Source organism: Polyodon spathula, chromosome 15 (assembly GCF_017654505.1).
Source record: "Polyodon spathula isolate WHYD16114869_AA chromosome 15, ASM1765450v1, whole genome shotgun sequence".
In the NCBI taxonomy this organism is placed as follows: Eukaryota; Metazoa; Chordata; class Actinopteri; order Acipenseriformes; family Polyodontidae; genus Polyodon; species Polyodon spathula.
This window is the reverse complement of record NC_054548.1, coordinates 8,226,955-8,240,437: the sequence shown is the minus strand read 5'-3', so window position 1 is coordinate 8,240,437 and position 13,483 is coordinate 8,226,955.

Below are 13,483 nucleotides of genomic sequence, written 5' to 3'. Positions count from 1 at the left end.
GAATGGCATTTAAACTAAGATATTTTATGACGTTATTTTAACGGTATTATCAAAAGTTGTAACAAGAAAGACATTACATAGTCCTACAATAGAGATGGTGCTTACAGTTAGTCCTTTTAATATCCCAAAAGCTTAAAAGAAATGTGATTGAAATGAAATAAAACACTGTTTTGATTCTCAAAGCCATTTACTGCAAACTGTCAAAAACACTGAATGCAGTTCTAAACATTTCATTTAGGGACATGCAGGTTGTCCGAATATGTATCTTATTTGTTCTAGAATTTTAATGTTGTGTTTTTTTCTCAGAAAACAATTGCACCATTAATGATTTGGGGTAAATAGTGGAGCTAATATTGCTAATTATGTATTATTATTATTATTATTATTATTATTATTATTATTATTATTATTATTATTATTATTATTATTATTATTATCATCTATGCAAATACACACAAACAGCTTTTAAGGGTTTGAATACAGTTACCTAATCGATGTAAAGTGACTGAAAAATATGTTTATAAAATACATTTTTAGTGGTAGTAAAATTAAGATATAGCCTCTGGCATGCACCTTGTTCAGAAAGCTTAGCAGTGCTGAAGAATGCCAATTTCATAATCAAAGGGAATCAGTACAACTAACAAGTCTAAAATGACTACTTCATCGCTGAGTGTTCGTTACCTTGCATACTTTGCTCTGTAAATTAACCTAGTTGGAATAGGTGCTTTTGACCTGCAAGCACATCACCTGTGAAAGAGAATGATCTTAATGGTTTGCAGACCCATGTTGCTCTTGATGCAAAAGACGGAACCAAAACAGGACTTCCTAGTCCTTTGTTCTGTTTTCAAAATTGCACAATCCAAATTAAGACCTGTAGCCTACCAAGCAGTATGTCAGTACAGCATGCAGTGTACTGCAACATAAAACCGGTCATAGGTAAAAAATGGATGCTGTAATTGACCTTTACAACTTATAACTGAAAAAACTTATTGCAATTTATTTATGTATTTATTAAAAAATCTTTTTATTAAAATAATTTATTAAAAGATATATGATCAAAATGAGTGTATGCAGGCCTGTGAAATAATATGGACATATCTTGACACACACACACACACCCCACAGTGTGAGAGTCTCTATATATATATATATATATATATATAATATATATATATATATATATATATATATATATATATATATATATACTAATTTAAATTGTGGATGATATTCTGCTTCTTGACAATAGATCTAAGTGAGTTCCCAGAGAAAAGAATGTTGGAGGCTTAAAATAGCTTTGATTGTCTAGTTATGGTAATAACGAGGGCTCATGAAAAATTCATGAGGTGTACCTCGCAGACGAAGAAGATTGTTAATAATTGTTCTGCATGCACACAGGGAAAGAGAGAGTAAAAATGTTTCTGAAGTCGTACATAAAGACGTCTTTACATTTTGGTCTAATTGCTTATAGACAGTTAAGTGCAACAAAATGACTTTCATCTGTTTGAACATGTGCACGGAAAGAGATTAGAGTCTTACCTTTTCCTAACAGCTGTTTGGCAAAGGGAAGCAGAATGCTTGCTGTCCGTTACTGATTACAAAGTAACATTTTCTTGTAATTACCCTACAGATTAGACCTATTAATTTATAGTTAAAACATGCTTTCTTTTATTTCAAAATGAGTTTTACTAAAAATTGTAATCTTATAGGCAAATGCAAATGGCAGGTTTGTAGTAAGAGGTTACAACCTGAAACATAAACTAACCAAAGATCTATGCCGTCAACAAATTATTGGTTACATTCAGAACTGAGAGATAAGAACATTGGAACTAGCACAGTACAGCATCTCTATACACATAAGCCATGCTATGTGCTGTCAAGTTTTCAAAATGTTTAGTTTTTTGTGAAAGCCATGATCAGTTCAGATTAACCTGTAATGCTTTATATTGTTTTGGCTCTTTCTGAATTGTTAAAACTTTTTTTTTTTTTTTTTTTTGTACGTGGCGTGTCGCACAGCGAGCTGAACGTTACAAAGCAACACTGCCGAAATAACCAACTGCTTTATTGGTGTTTCTGTTTGAAGACAAAATCCTGAAAAAAAAAAAAAAAAAAAAAAAAAAAAAAAAAACATAGGTATTATAAATAAGTGTACAAAAGCATTTTATAGTACAGATATAAAACAGGATGTATATTATTAATATAATTATATACAAATGAAAAAAACAAGTTAAAACAAAACAGGCCCTGAGTTTTTAACTGAAACATGTCAATTTTTGGTTGCTTTTGTTACAGAAATCCACAGTACAAAATAATTTACTAATTGTCTTAAGATCCTTCAATGAATAGGTAATGTCAAGTCCCTGGTAAAGGCACATCTAGTGCAGGATGCGCCCTATAGCCTGGATATCACCAGTTTGAGTCCAGGTTATTCTGACTGTGGACAGGAGCTCCCAGAGGGGCGGCGCACAATTGGCCGAGCACTGCCCTGGGGGGGGGGTTGGAGGCTTAGGTCGGCCAGGGTGTCCTCGGCTCACTGCGCACCGGCGACCCCTGTAGATTGGCTGAGCATCTAAGGGCTTGCCTGTAAGCTGCCCAGAGCTGCGGTGTCCTCTGACGCTTAGCTTCTGAGGCGGTAGCTCTGGGTTGGCTGTATGGCAGGCCTGCAGAGTGGAAAAAAATAAAATCGGTTGGCTGACGGCACATGCTTCATAGGACGGCATGTGTTTGTCTTTGCCGCTCCTGAGTCAGCGCAGGGGTGGTAGCCTTGAGCTGAGCTGATCTAGAATATATATATATATATATATATATATATATATATATATATATATATATATATATATATATATATAGAATATAATATAATATAATATATATATATATATATATATAATATTATATGTTACCTATATAGTCTAACCCTCTTATCAGATTGGGAGAAAAGTGGGGTAAAATTGTTTGCCAATAATATCTCATATATTATATATATATATTAATATCTATATATATATATATATATATATATATATATATAACTGAAAGACTAAATAAGTATAGAACAGGTTGAAAATGCAAATGTGTTGCTTGTTAATAACAGTAACAAGTCCACTCCACAGGAGTCTGTTATTCTCACAAACAACATTGGAACATTTTATGGCCAAATCAACACAGATTAACACCATGTAGCCTACATACGCCAATAATTATGAATATGGGCTACTGTATCATATTTATTATGTATTTACTTATATCATATTAATACATTGGTTGATATATATATACCCCCAACAACTAAATTTTCCTATTCCTAGCACGGGTCACCCATGAAGCTCTTCCGTCCTCATGCCTCCATATTATATTCAGAGAATTTACTGCAATACAGAGTTGCCCCAACGGACTTGCCCCAATTATAGAAAAAAAGCATTCTAGCATCTTGTGATACAAATAAATGTAGCAACAGAAATTTACAAAAAGACAACGTCTTCCTGATTTACAACCACATGCAGCACAAAACCTCATTATTCCCTTGTTTTATGGAGCTTTAATCCTTAGTCTCAAACCATTTATGAGATTTGGGGAAACATTTTTTAAAAATAAACGTATCTTCTAACATTCTCATAAAAGCACCCTGGTGCTTGGCTGTCAGACAAAAAGAAAAAAGAACCCTGTTAGATATTACATGCATCTTCCTGTTACCTGATAGGACTTCAGGTTTGCTTGCACACAGCACTGCTGAACTTTACCTTAAGGGTTCACACCATATTAAAGTAATTGTGAGGTTTCTTAGTCTTGCATGTTCTTGTAGCACTATTTCTCAGTAGCATGTTATTATGATTAATATCTATCTAATATTGTTTTTAACACTTCTGGTGATGATTTATTGATTTGTTGTATTAGATCCTCAACTAAAGTGGTACCAAATTGTAATTACTTTTCAATAAATATTTTTGGGGTTCAAAAATGAAAGATTGTGGTATTTGAATATCCTACTGTTTTCATTATTTCTGACACTGTACCTGTACATTTCAGTAATAATAATAGTAAATAATTCCATATAGTTATCATAGACAGATCCTAACTGAACCACTGAATATTTCTGTCTGGAGATCATTCGAGGGCACTTGTTGCTTTTGATAAACCATTATCGTTGCCATTCCCACCAACCCCAGGTTTGATATTGCCGTTAACATTTGACTACCATTGACTAAAACTATTCCCAAGGTACCCACGTCCATTTAACAATCCTGCCACTCCACTTGACCTATTTCCAAGCATGTGTCAAGACCAGCATCCAGAGCCACACACCACACCTGCATGCTATTGCACTGTATCGATTTCAACCCGTCTTTCCCTAGATGGACAGCTGCACTTCAAAGTTGATTTTTTTTCTTTCTGAGCAGTCATTGTCTACTACTGAAAAAAAAAAAAATTCAGGGCAATTTTGATGATTGATCTTGAAACACAAAGCTCGAATGAGTTTCTATGTGTTCTTTAAAAATGACCCATGCCTGGTAGTGTAATGTAAAATTATACACTCTGTATTTGTATTTTGTCAGATGTGGTGTTTTTTTATAAATAGTGAATAATGGTCTAAGTGTTTCAGAATGGCAAAGCTGTCCATCAATCAGCAATGTGAGTTTGCTTTTTCTATGGTATATCCACTGAACCCTGGTAGAAAGCCAGCTTAATTGGTTGAGGTGCCATTCAAGCAATTTAGCTGGACAATTATTTCAATGCCATAAAAATGAAATCTTTCACAAGGGGTATTTATGCCCATGACGGCAGGGTCCAGTAAAAAACAAACCGAGTTGCCATCATCTCTCCTTCTGTCAGATGTAATTGGTAACACTGGGATACGGTTAACAGAATCATGGTTTGTATAGAAACGTATATAAATTAGGCTTTAATTAATTAAAATGTTGTGACTCTTAAAGGAATAGTATTGTGACGTATTTAATATTGCTGTATACACATCTGTAAATAAATTTGTTTTTTTAATGAAACAGGCCTCACAGTGCCACTGGTGGTTTGTGACAGTGTTCTGCTAACAAGCAGCTGGAAACAGTTTGTAGAAGCACATTGGATTATAATCATAAAATAATCTCACTGGAATATAAACCTGCAGGTACATTAGCAAATCATCACGAAAACATGCTGTTAACTTTTATTTTCTGGGCATAAATAGATTTTCAAAAGATACTACATAGTTTGCACTTGGATTACTTTTGGTTTTGTTTTAACCTGTGTGCTTGAAAAAATGTGTTTGTACCCATGTGCAGTGGCCTTAAGTATGCTTTGCTTATTATATATTTATGAAAAATAATCATAAAAAAACACCACCAACATGCAATAGAAACATAAGTACTGTAACATACATTTTCTCTTATCTATTTGAGCCCTTAAAATAATCAGTGATTGCAATTAATACATTTTTGACACATGACTTTTTTTTTTGTTTTTTTTTTGTTTTTAACTTGTTAGGCTATAAACTAAAATTCAACTGCTCTTTCCTAAAACTAGATTTTTAACATTACAATTGTTTTATTACTTTCAGAAATGCTGTCTTTGCCAAGAAATCAGATTCTGTAAGACCATTTAATTTCCACAATAAATAAAATACATTTTCTAATTAGCAGCAATTTGACAAAATCACAGAAAGATTATGCAAAGTATTCACTGGGGTGCCAATGCCAGATGTTGCAAATGTAAATGTGTCAAAGTTGCTGTAAAGTGTAAAAAGAATAGCTGAATTTGAATAGAAAACAAATCTTTCCAGGATCAGAGCTTTTGTAGCCACCCCATCACCACTTACAATGTTGTGAGCGTTATAAAAAGCCTGGACTTTCTCAGAGACTTCGATTTTACTTAGAAGGCAATATTCTATTAAACTTTGCACACTGCACAATATTATTCATTTTATTATTTGTTTATTTAGCAGATGCTAACTAATAAAGCAGACATGGTGAATGTTAATAAGCACAGGTACTAGAAACTTGTTTAAAGAAATGTAAAGTGTTTTTTTTTATTATTTCAAAGAGATTGTTAATTTATTTACTTTTGTAAGTTTAAAAAATACCTACTTGGAACAAGAGTAAAAGTGGCTTATAGTTTATATTATGCTACTGAAACTTGCTTACTGCTATGTAAGACTATTGTAAAACAATTAATTATATTGTGTAAAATTGAATAGTACTGCGAGACTTCAGTAATTTTAGGAATTATTTATGTAACCATTTTATTACTAGTGTCGGGCTTGCATTTACCAGTTTTACAAAAGACCAATGAAATGCATTATTTCTAAAATTAATTTGTGTACATTATGCATTTCAGTTAAAACCTATTTTTAAATGGGATGGACACTCTGGTCATGTCCAATTGACTGACATTGAATACACATCTGTCATCTGGATAATAGATGCATTGGATACTTACACACACACACACACACACCTCCCCTCCCCTTTTTCCAGTCTTGAATTTCTAATGCCCACCATCAACTAGATGATAGATGCTTCACATGTGAAGTGTCTGAAAGGGGGGGAAAAACTGTTAAATGCCTCTTTAACCCCACTGAGAACATTTAAACCAGGTGGCTCACTGAACATGCACAGCTGTCATGGTCAAGTAAACAAGTGTGTAGGTTTATGGAGATGGTATTTGTGCATAGTGTATGAGTGTGAGTTTGTACTGCATTGCAGTATTTTGACAATACAACATTACTAGAGGTGCATCTCACCAGTTCTCTCCAATTATATTTTTTAATGCAATGGCTTATATTAATAGTTACATTATGGAAGAACCATCATCATTTTATTACCAGTACCCTGAAGTACCAATGGAAAAGCATATACATTCACATGGCTTCAATAACTTAATATTAACCTATTTACATTTTCTTTTACTGGAAACATTTGTTTTCAACAGCATCCGACTGAAGGCAGACAAATATAAAATGTTTCTACCATTGACAATGTGGTCATTGTCAAACTACAGAACAGCCTCCATTTTGCAAGAGAAATATTGTGAAACTCCATTTTCTAATAAATGTACAGTCTGCTGCAGTGTAGATTTAAAAACGAAAATTCCACAAATGCTTAAATGATATCTTCTTTTTCCAGTCAGTATTATGGAAACTTAAGGTATGGCTTTAAGTTATGTTTATAGCAATGTAATTACACATGAATTAACCCTGAATTTCCTGAAGATTCTTCAATTTGTACAAATAACTCTCCTGTTATTGACCGCATGTCTGGAGTCCCTATTTCTGATTAAAACATGTTAGACTTAGGCCTTGTACACACACAGCCTAAATGTGGTTGCAAGTTCACCTTTTGCTCTTAATACGGTTTAAGTACACACACAGTTCGTTTGCAAAAGGCAGCGACAACCATACTAGTTAATCCTGTTTGGAACAAGTAGTGAGGTCAGTTATTCATTCAGTTCGGTTATTTGTCATTGTTTATCAGACATTTCCGTGTGATAAACGTGTGTGTGTGTGTGTGTGTGTGTGTGTGTGTGTGTGTGTGTGTGTGTGTGTGTGTGTGTGTGTGTGTGTGTGTGTATATATATATATATATATTATATATATATATATATATATATATATAATAGGTGCCTATACTATACAGGTGCCTATAAATATACTATAATACAGGTGCCTAATGAGCCAAGTTGATTTTGTAATATTGATGAATAGCAAATTCTATAATATGCAACTCCTTAGGCATGCGTATATTTTTAATCCAGTCATTTGGAAACCACTCAGGTCGTTCCCACCAGCCTTCTGGTCAGAAGATGGTCCAGATGTTTCGATCTACCGTCATGGTACTGCAGATCGTCGCGGCTGTATTTAGCAGTGCAGAAAAAGCAAAACGCTGTTTCCACTGGTTTTGCAGAAAAGAGCGTCGCTGTGCTTGACAATCACTCGATCGATTACGTACAGTACTTTCTTCAAAAAGCATAAACAAAGACACAGCCTCCATGTTGTCACACAAAACCTCACGATCAGCATGTAGTGATGGCCCAGGTTCAGTGGTTTGTTTAAACAGGGAGTGCACTCACTTCAGTGATGAAAGGAGTGTGTGTACAACACTCAACCGCAGCGACTGCCGTTTGTAAATACGGTTGTCGAGCCAACTGCAGTGTGTGTGTACATAGCCAGAGAGTCGTTTTAAATATAGTGGCTAAACAGGTGATGACAACTTAGATATTTCTGGATACCAACATATATCAGCCCTTCATACTGGGTGATGTCGAGTATTGCCTTTAACCCAATTGCAATTGTCAGCCTTTTCTGGTTGCTGTCTTGTGTCTGAGTGCCATCTAAATGGATGAAATGAAGAAAGAACTGTGTCTTTCCCACTTTTCAGTTCACTGAATGATGGTATAAATAGCTGACCCAGCAAGATCTTTGGTCTGATTCGATTTAACTTGACCAAACAGTGCCAAGATTATGTCAAGCTTAGACTTTAGACCTTTAATAACTTTACTCTATGGACTTTCTCCTCTTATGGAGTCAGCTCTAGCTCCACTAATTCATTTAGTAGAAACCACCTCAAGGAGCTTTATAAGTTAAAAACAAGCTTAACCCTAGTTAAAAACTTTATGAAACACAATGTACCAGTACATGTTGTAAATCAAGATTTAAAGACAGCCACACAAGGCTATTTGGCAGAAAAATCTGCAGCTCAGGTAATCTGACTATAGTCCTGTATTCAGACACATTTCTGGAACTATGCAGAAAGATTTAACCTGCAATTAGAAAATGGATCAGAGATTTCCTTTAACCTGATTGATCAACATGAGGTCCTTAATCTCCGGTAAAGGACCTTGATTGCTCTCAAGAGTAATACTGTTACTGTTCCAGAGTAATCTGTCGGAAAATGCATACATACAGTATTCATGTATTTCACCCTTTTTCTGCTTGATTAAAGAACATCTTAATTCTAGTACACAATCCTAATTTAAAAAAAAAATGTTACTGGTACTTTTTATTTATTTAAATGTTTTACAAACAGTTCACAAACCATGATCATTTTTGTGTACAAGGTACCTGAACTGAAAAGCAGCTTCTGGTAAGTAGAAGATTTTTTTTTAGTGCTGAGTGTAAATACCCATTAAGCGACATAGCCCAAGAAACCTGAAGGTTACCAGATCACTGATGGAATTCAGAGCAAACCGCATTACTCATGGTATATTGAGGAAAATGTTTGTATTCATTCGCAACAAAAACTAGTGCTACATAGTTATGTTAAATGCCCTCACCTTTGGATTGGACATTTATCTGCACAAATCAGGCCTTACCAGATGGTAAAGTCCTCTTCTTCAGGTTCTATTGCTTAATTAAGAAGAGGTCCCTTAGAAAAGTTCCCCATAGTAAAAGCATAGCAAAGTGTAAGAGAAGTTTGGTAATGCATATTAAAACATGACAAATTATGTAACTATGGTATTAGGGCTTCTGTTTTTAGTTTTTTATTAATTTCATTTTTCAGTGCTTATTTTTAGCTATTTTCGAGTTATATTGAAGTCTTTTTTTCGGTGTGTTTGCTGATATGCTTTATGAAATTATTGTTTTGAGTTACTTTGTTTTCTTTTTTCTGTCACAGTGTGTACTGTATATTAACTCGACAGTAGCTGCACGCTTCAGTTGTACCTTCTTTCCTTTGTTGTCTTCCACAATGAAATCTTTACTGTCCCAGGCATATTCTTCTGTGAATTTTGTGTGCTTAGGCATTTTCTTTTACATTTTCTGTTTTAAATTTTTAAATGACTGTGTACTGTAATATAGCTTTAAATCTCGCGACTAAGAACATCTTGTTTTAAATCTTGCAAGTGTGCTATCCACCAATACAAATGTAGGAATTTGCTGCCACTCAGTAGTTTGGATGGGTTTAAAGTATTCAGAACAAATCAATGAGAGATGTAAGTCAAGAAGGAGGGACATTGCCCAACTGCACTGGTATGTATCTATATTTTTTTGTTTTGTTTTTATTTATTTTTTTCACCGGAAAAGAGGTCAAGTCAACATGAATTGAGAAATCATTTCCAGTGTCTTTTTGGTGTTTATTGGATGTACACTGATTTCATTTTTTTTTTGTATCAGGGGTGTTTTATCGGTTAAAAACGAACATCAGAAGCTCTATTCATAACATAGCCATGGGTAAAGAATGGGAACACTAGCGTGATATACTTGTATAGAGTCCTTGAAAGACAGTATAGTGGAGAATATTGTTTGTTCCTTCTTGTGGTGGCACTGGTGTCAACTAGGGCTCCAGACCCATTTAATCTGCAGATTAATTTAACCAATATCATTAGAGTTGCTGTCTAGAAGTTGACCACAATAAGACTGTAAGGCCATATGCTATGGAAGATGACAACTTCACTCCCACTAAAATTGCCATCCTTCATAGTCACTTGATCATATTATGTTATTCCTCTCCAAAATAAAAAAAAAGCCATCTTGCTTAAAAATAGGGCCCTAAGTGTTTCAGTATTGTCAATATCTGTTGTTTATCATTCAAAATGAAAGGAAAAACTATTATAAAAGCAGCAGTAACTACCAATCCAGTGGAATTGCGTTACAGGGGCCCCCAAGTGGCTCACCTGGTAAACACAAAGCCATGTAATGTGAAGGGTGAGTCATGTAGTGAGGGGAACACAGGTAGACTCTCTTCACTGGGGATTCCATGGGAGCATTGCATTGGCTTTGGTGCTCCCACAGGATAAGGAGGAAAAATCAACAAGGATTGTGTCACCTCGCCACATTACAGCGGATGCTGCTAGCTGCCGGTGACCTCAAGTGAGGACCTGCAGCGATGGCCCTTGTCCTTCACTCAGTGACATCCGCTACGGTGCTCCAGAGTCTAAAGAGGAAATTGGCTTGCTCATGTGAGCGGAGGACAGCCACTGGCCTTAAAGTTCTCCTGTGCTATTGTATGCAGTGAGGGAACCTAATTGGACATTCTAAAAAAATAAGTTCACACTAAAAAAGGCTGGAAAAAATATATTAGCAGGTCCTAACAGAACCATAAATATTGTGTGAAGAAGATGAATACCATGACCACTTATGTGCAAAATGTATACATCTGTAGTGCTTACCCTTACACTGATGGTTTGATTTTTTTAACCTGACATATTATATGACTATAAATATTAATTAAAAACTCCACTTATAATCATGACAACTTTGGAATTATGAAACATGTACTGGTGCTATTGTACACATGTTGCGACTTCTGTAATTTCTTCTACTTTATTATAACCTATTATATTTGAGTTTCTGTGAAGAAATTGCTTTCACTATTAATGGTCCTTTCTGTCTAAATTGTGTTTCACTTCCTTAGAGTAGGGAAAATCATCTGCTTTTTTAATGGGTGTCATATTTGTTTTCCAAATCAACTAAAAGGTTATCGTTGTTACATGTGGACAAGTGGTTATTTCTGAATCAATGTAAACTCTGTTTCCAGGGTCATTTACTGCAGTCCCTTGGTAGCAGTACGGAAAACTTAATTTCACCATTTTATAAAGTAGAGGGGTGGAACTTATTTACTGCGGTTGAGTTACTGTTCTTCACTTGAAATATCTAAAAGAAACAAAAGCAATAATTATTTTATTTACTTTTATTGGGATGCCAGATGTTATTAATTGCCAATGAAAGCTCAACCAAGTGACTTTTGTGGTTAAAATGGTAGACACTATATTGTAAGGTCATACTTCAGTACTTGACTGGGGTTGTATCAAACTAGAGGCGAGCACAGAAAGAGTATTCAAACTCAGGCATGGTATATCTCTTTGCTAAGGCAAATACTTCTGTGGAAAAAAATTGGAGGCAACAATGAAGTGCCTCATATAGAAGAGATGGGAGAACAGTACATTATGAAAAATATAATGTGAAACATTTCTTATAAAAGTTAACCATGGTCAATATCATATTTTCAGTTCAAAATGCATATGCTACGCATTGGCATCCACCATGGTTTATCATGATTTATCATGATTGTGATTTTGAAAATCTAATTTATTTATGTATGCAAGGTAAAGAACCCTTCAGATAAAAGGTTAAACATTCAAAACAAATAAAAACTTAAGAATGTTTACAAAGGAGATCAGGCCATTCGGCCCATCTTGCTTGCTTGTTTGGTTGTTAGTAGTCAAGCAGCTACTTGAAGGATCGCAGGGTGTCAGCTTCAACAACATTACTGGGGAGTTGATTCCAGACTCCTACAATTCTCTGTGTAAAAGTGCCTTCTATTTTCTTTTCTGAATGCCCCTTAATCTAATCTCCATTTGTTTCTTTTTTCAGGTCGAAAAAGTCCCCTGGGTCAACATTGTCAATACCTTTTAGAATTTTGAATGCTTTTTTTTTTATAGCTTCCCCACATTGTCTAGATGAAGACATTTCTGAGTTAACATAAACTCCTAGGTCTTTTTCATATATTCCTTCTTCAATTTCAGCATCTCTCATATGGTATTTATAATGCACATTTTTATTGCCTGCGTGCAGTACCTTACATTTGTCTTTATTAAACCTATTATCAAACTGGATTCACAAAAAACAAACTTATTCCATTATTATACAAACAAACAAAATATTATAAATCACATGTACAAAGTCAGTTAATCACTGTTATGGATTTGTCAAAACTCAAGTACATATTATCCTGTGCAGATGTCACCCCGTGCATGGAAAACAGTATCCTTCTAAAGATTTTTAAAAAATGTATATTTGTAGTTTTTATGATAGTGTTTTTGATATGTTGTGTGTAGGGCATCTTTTATTATAAGACACATCATTTCAGTTGAGCATCCACAGCAGTACAGCTTTGCTTCCCATTTCTGTCATGCCAAAGCTGCATGAGATAAATCCCTTATAAATTTCCTACAGTTAATATTACAAGTTTTAAGTTCTCAAACCCATAAGTTTTGTTTATAGAAAATACAATACCAGTTTGTTTAGTACCCCACACATGACGTAACATACAAAACAATGTCATACTATATTTTATCTGTGTAACATTATTATTATTATTATTATTATTATTATTATTATTATTATTCATACAATTCATCCAAAACACTTCTTGATTTACCCAAGCTATTATTTTAAATGTCATTATGAATGGGCAGATCATGAAATTTAACTAACAGAATATCAGAAAACCATTGAAGATAAAGATGAACAAAAGCTTAAATAAATATATAAATCATGACATACAGAGTTTGCATGGAAAATGACAGGAATATTATCAAGGTGATATGTTGTGAAATGCTACATATCATAATACAAAAAAAAATAATTCAACACAAACAACACATCATTTTTATCAAATTGTATAGAAAACCACAGAGACTGTATAAATGATTGATTCCTCACAGTGGACAGTCACTGGGGAGAATGTGCAGGTTCAGTGGAAATCGATTCAAAAGCAACAGCAGTACTATTCACTGCCAATTACAATGCATTGAATCCCTTGTACTTGTTTATTTG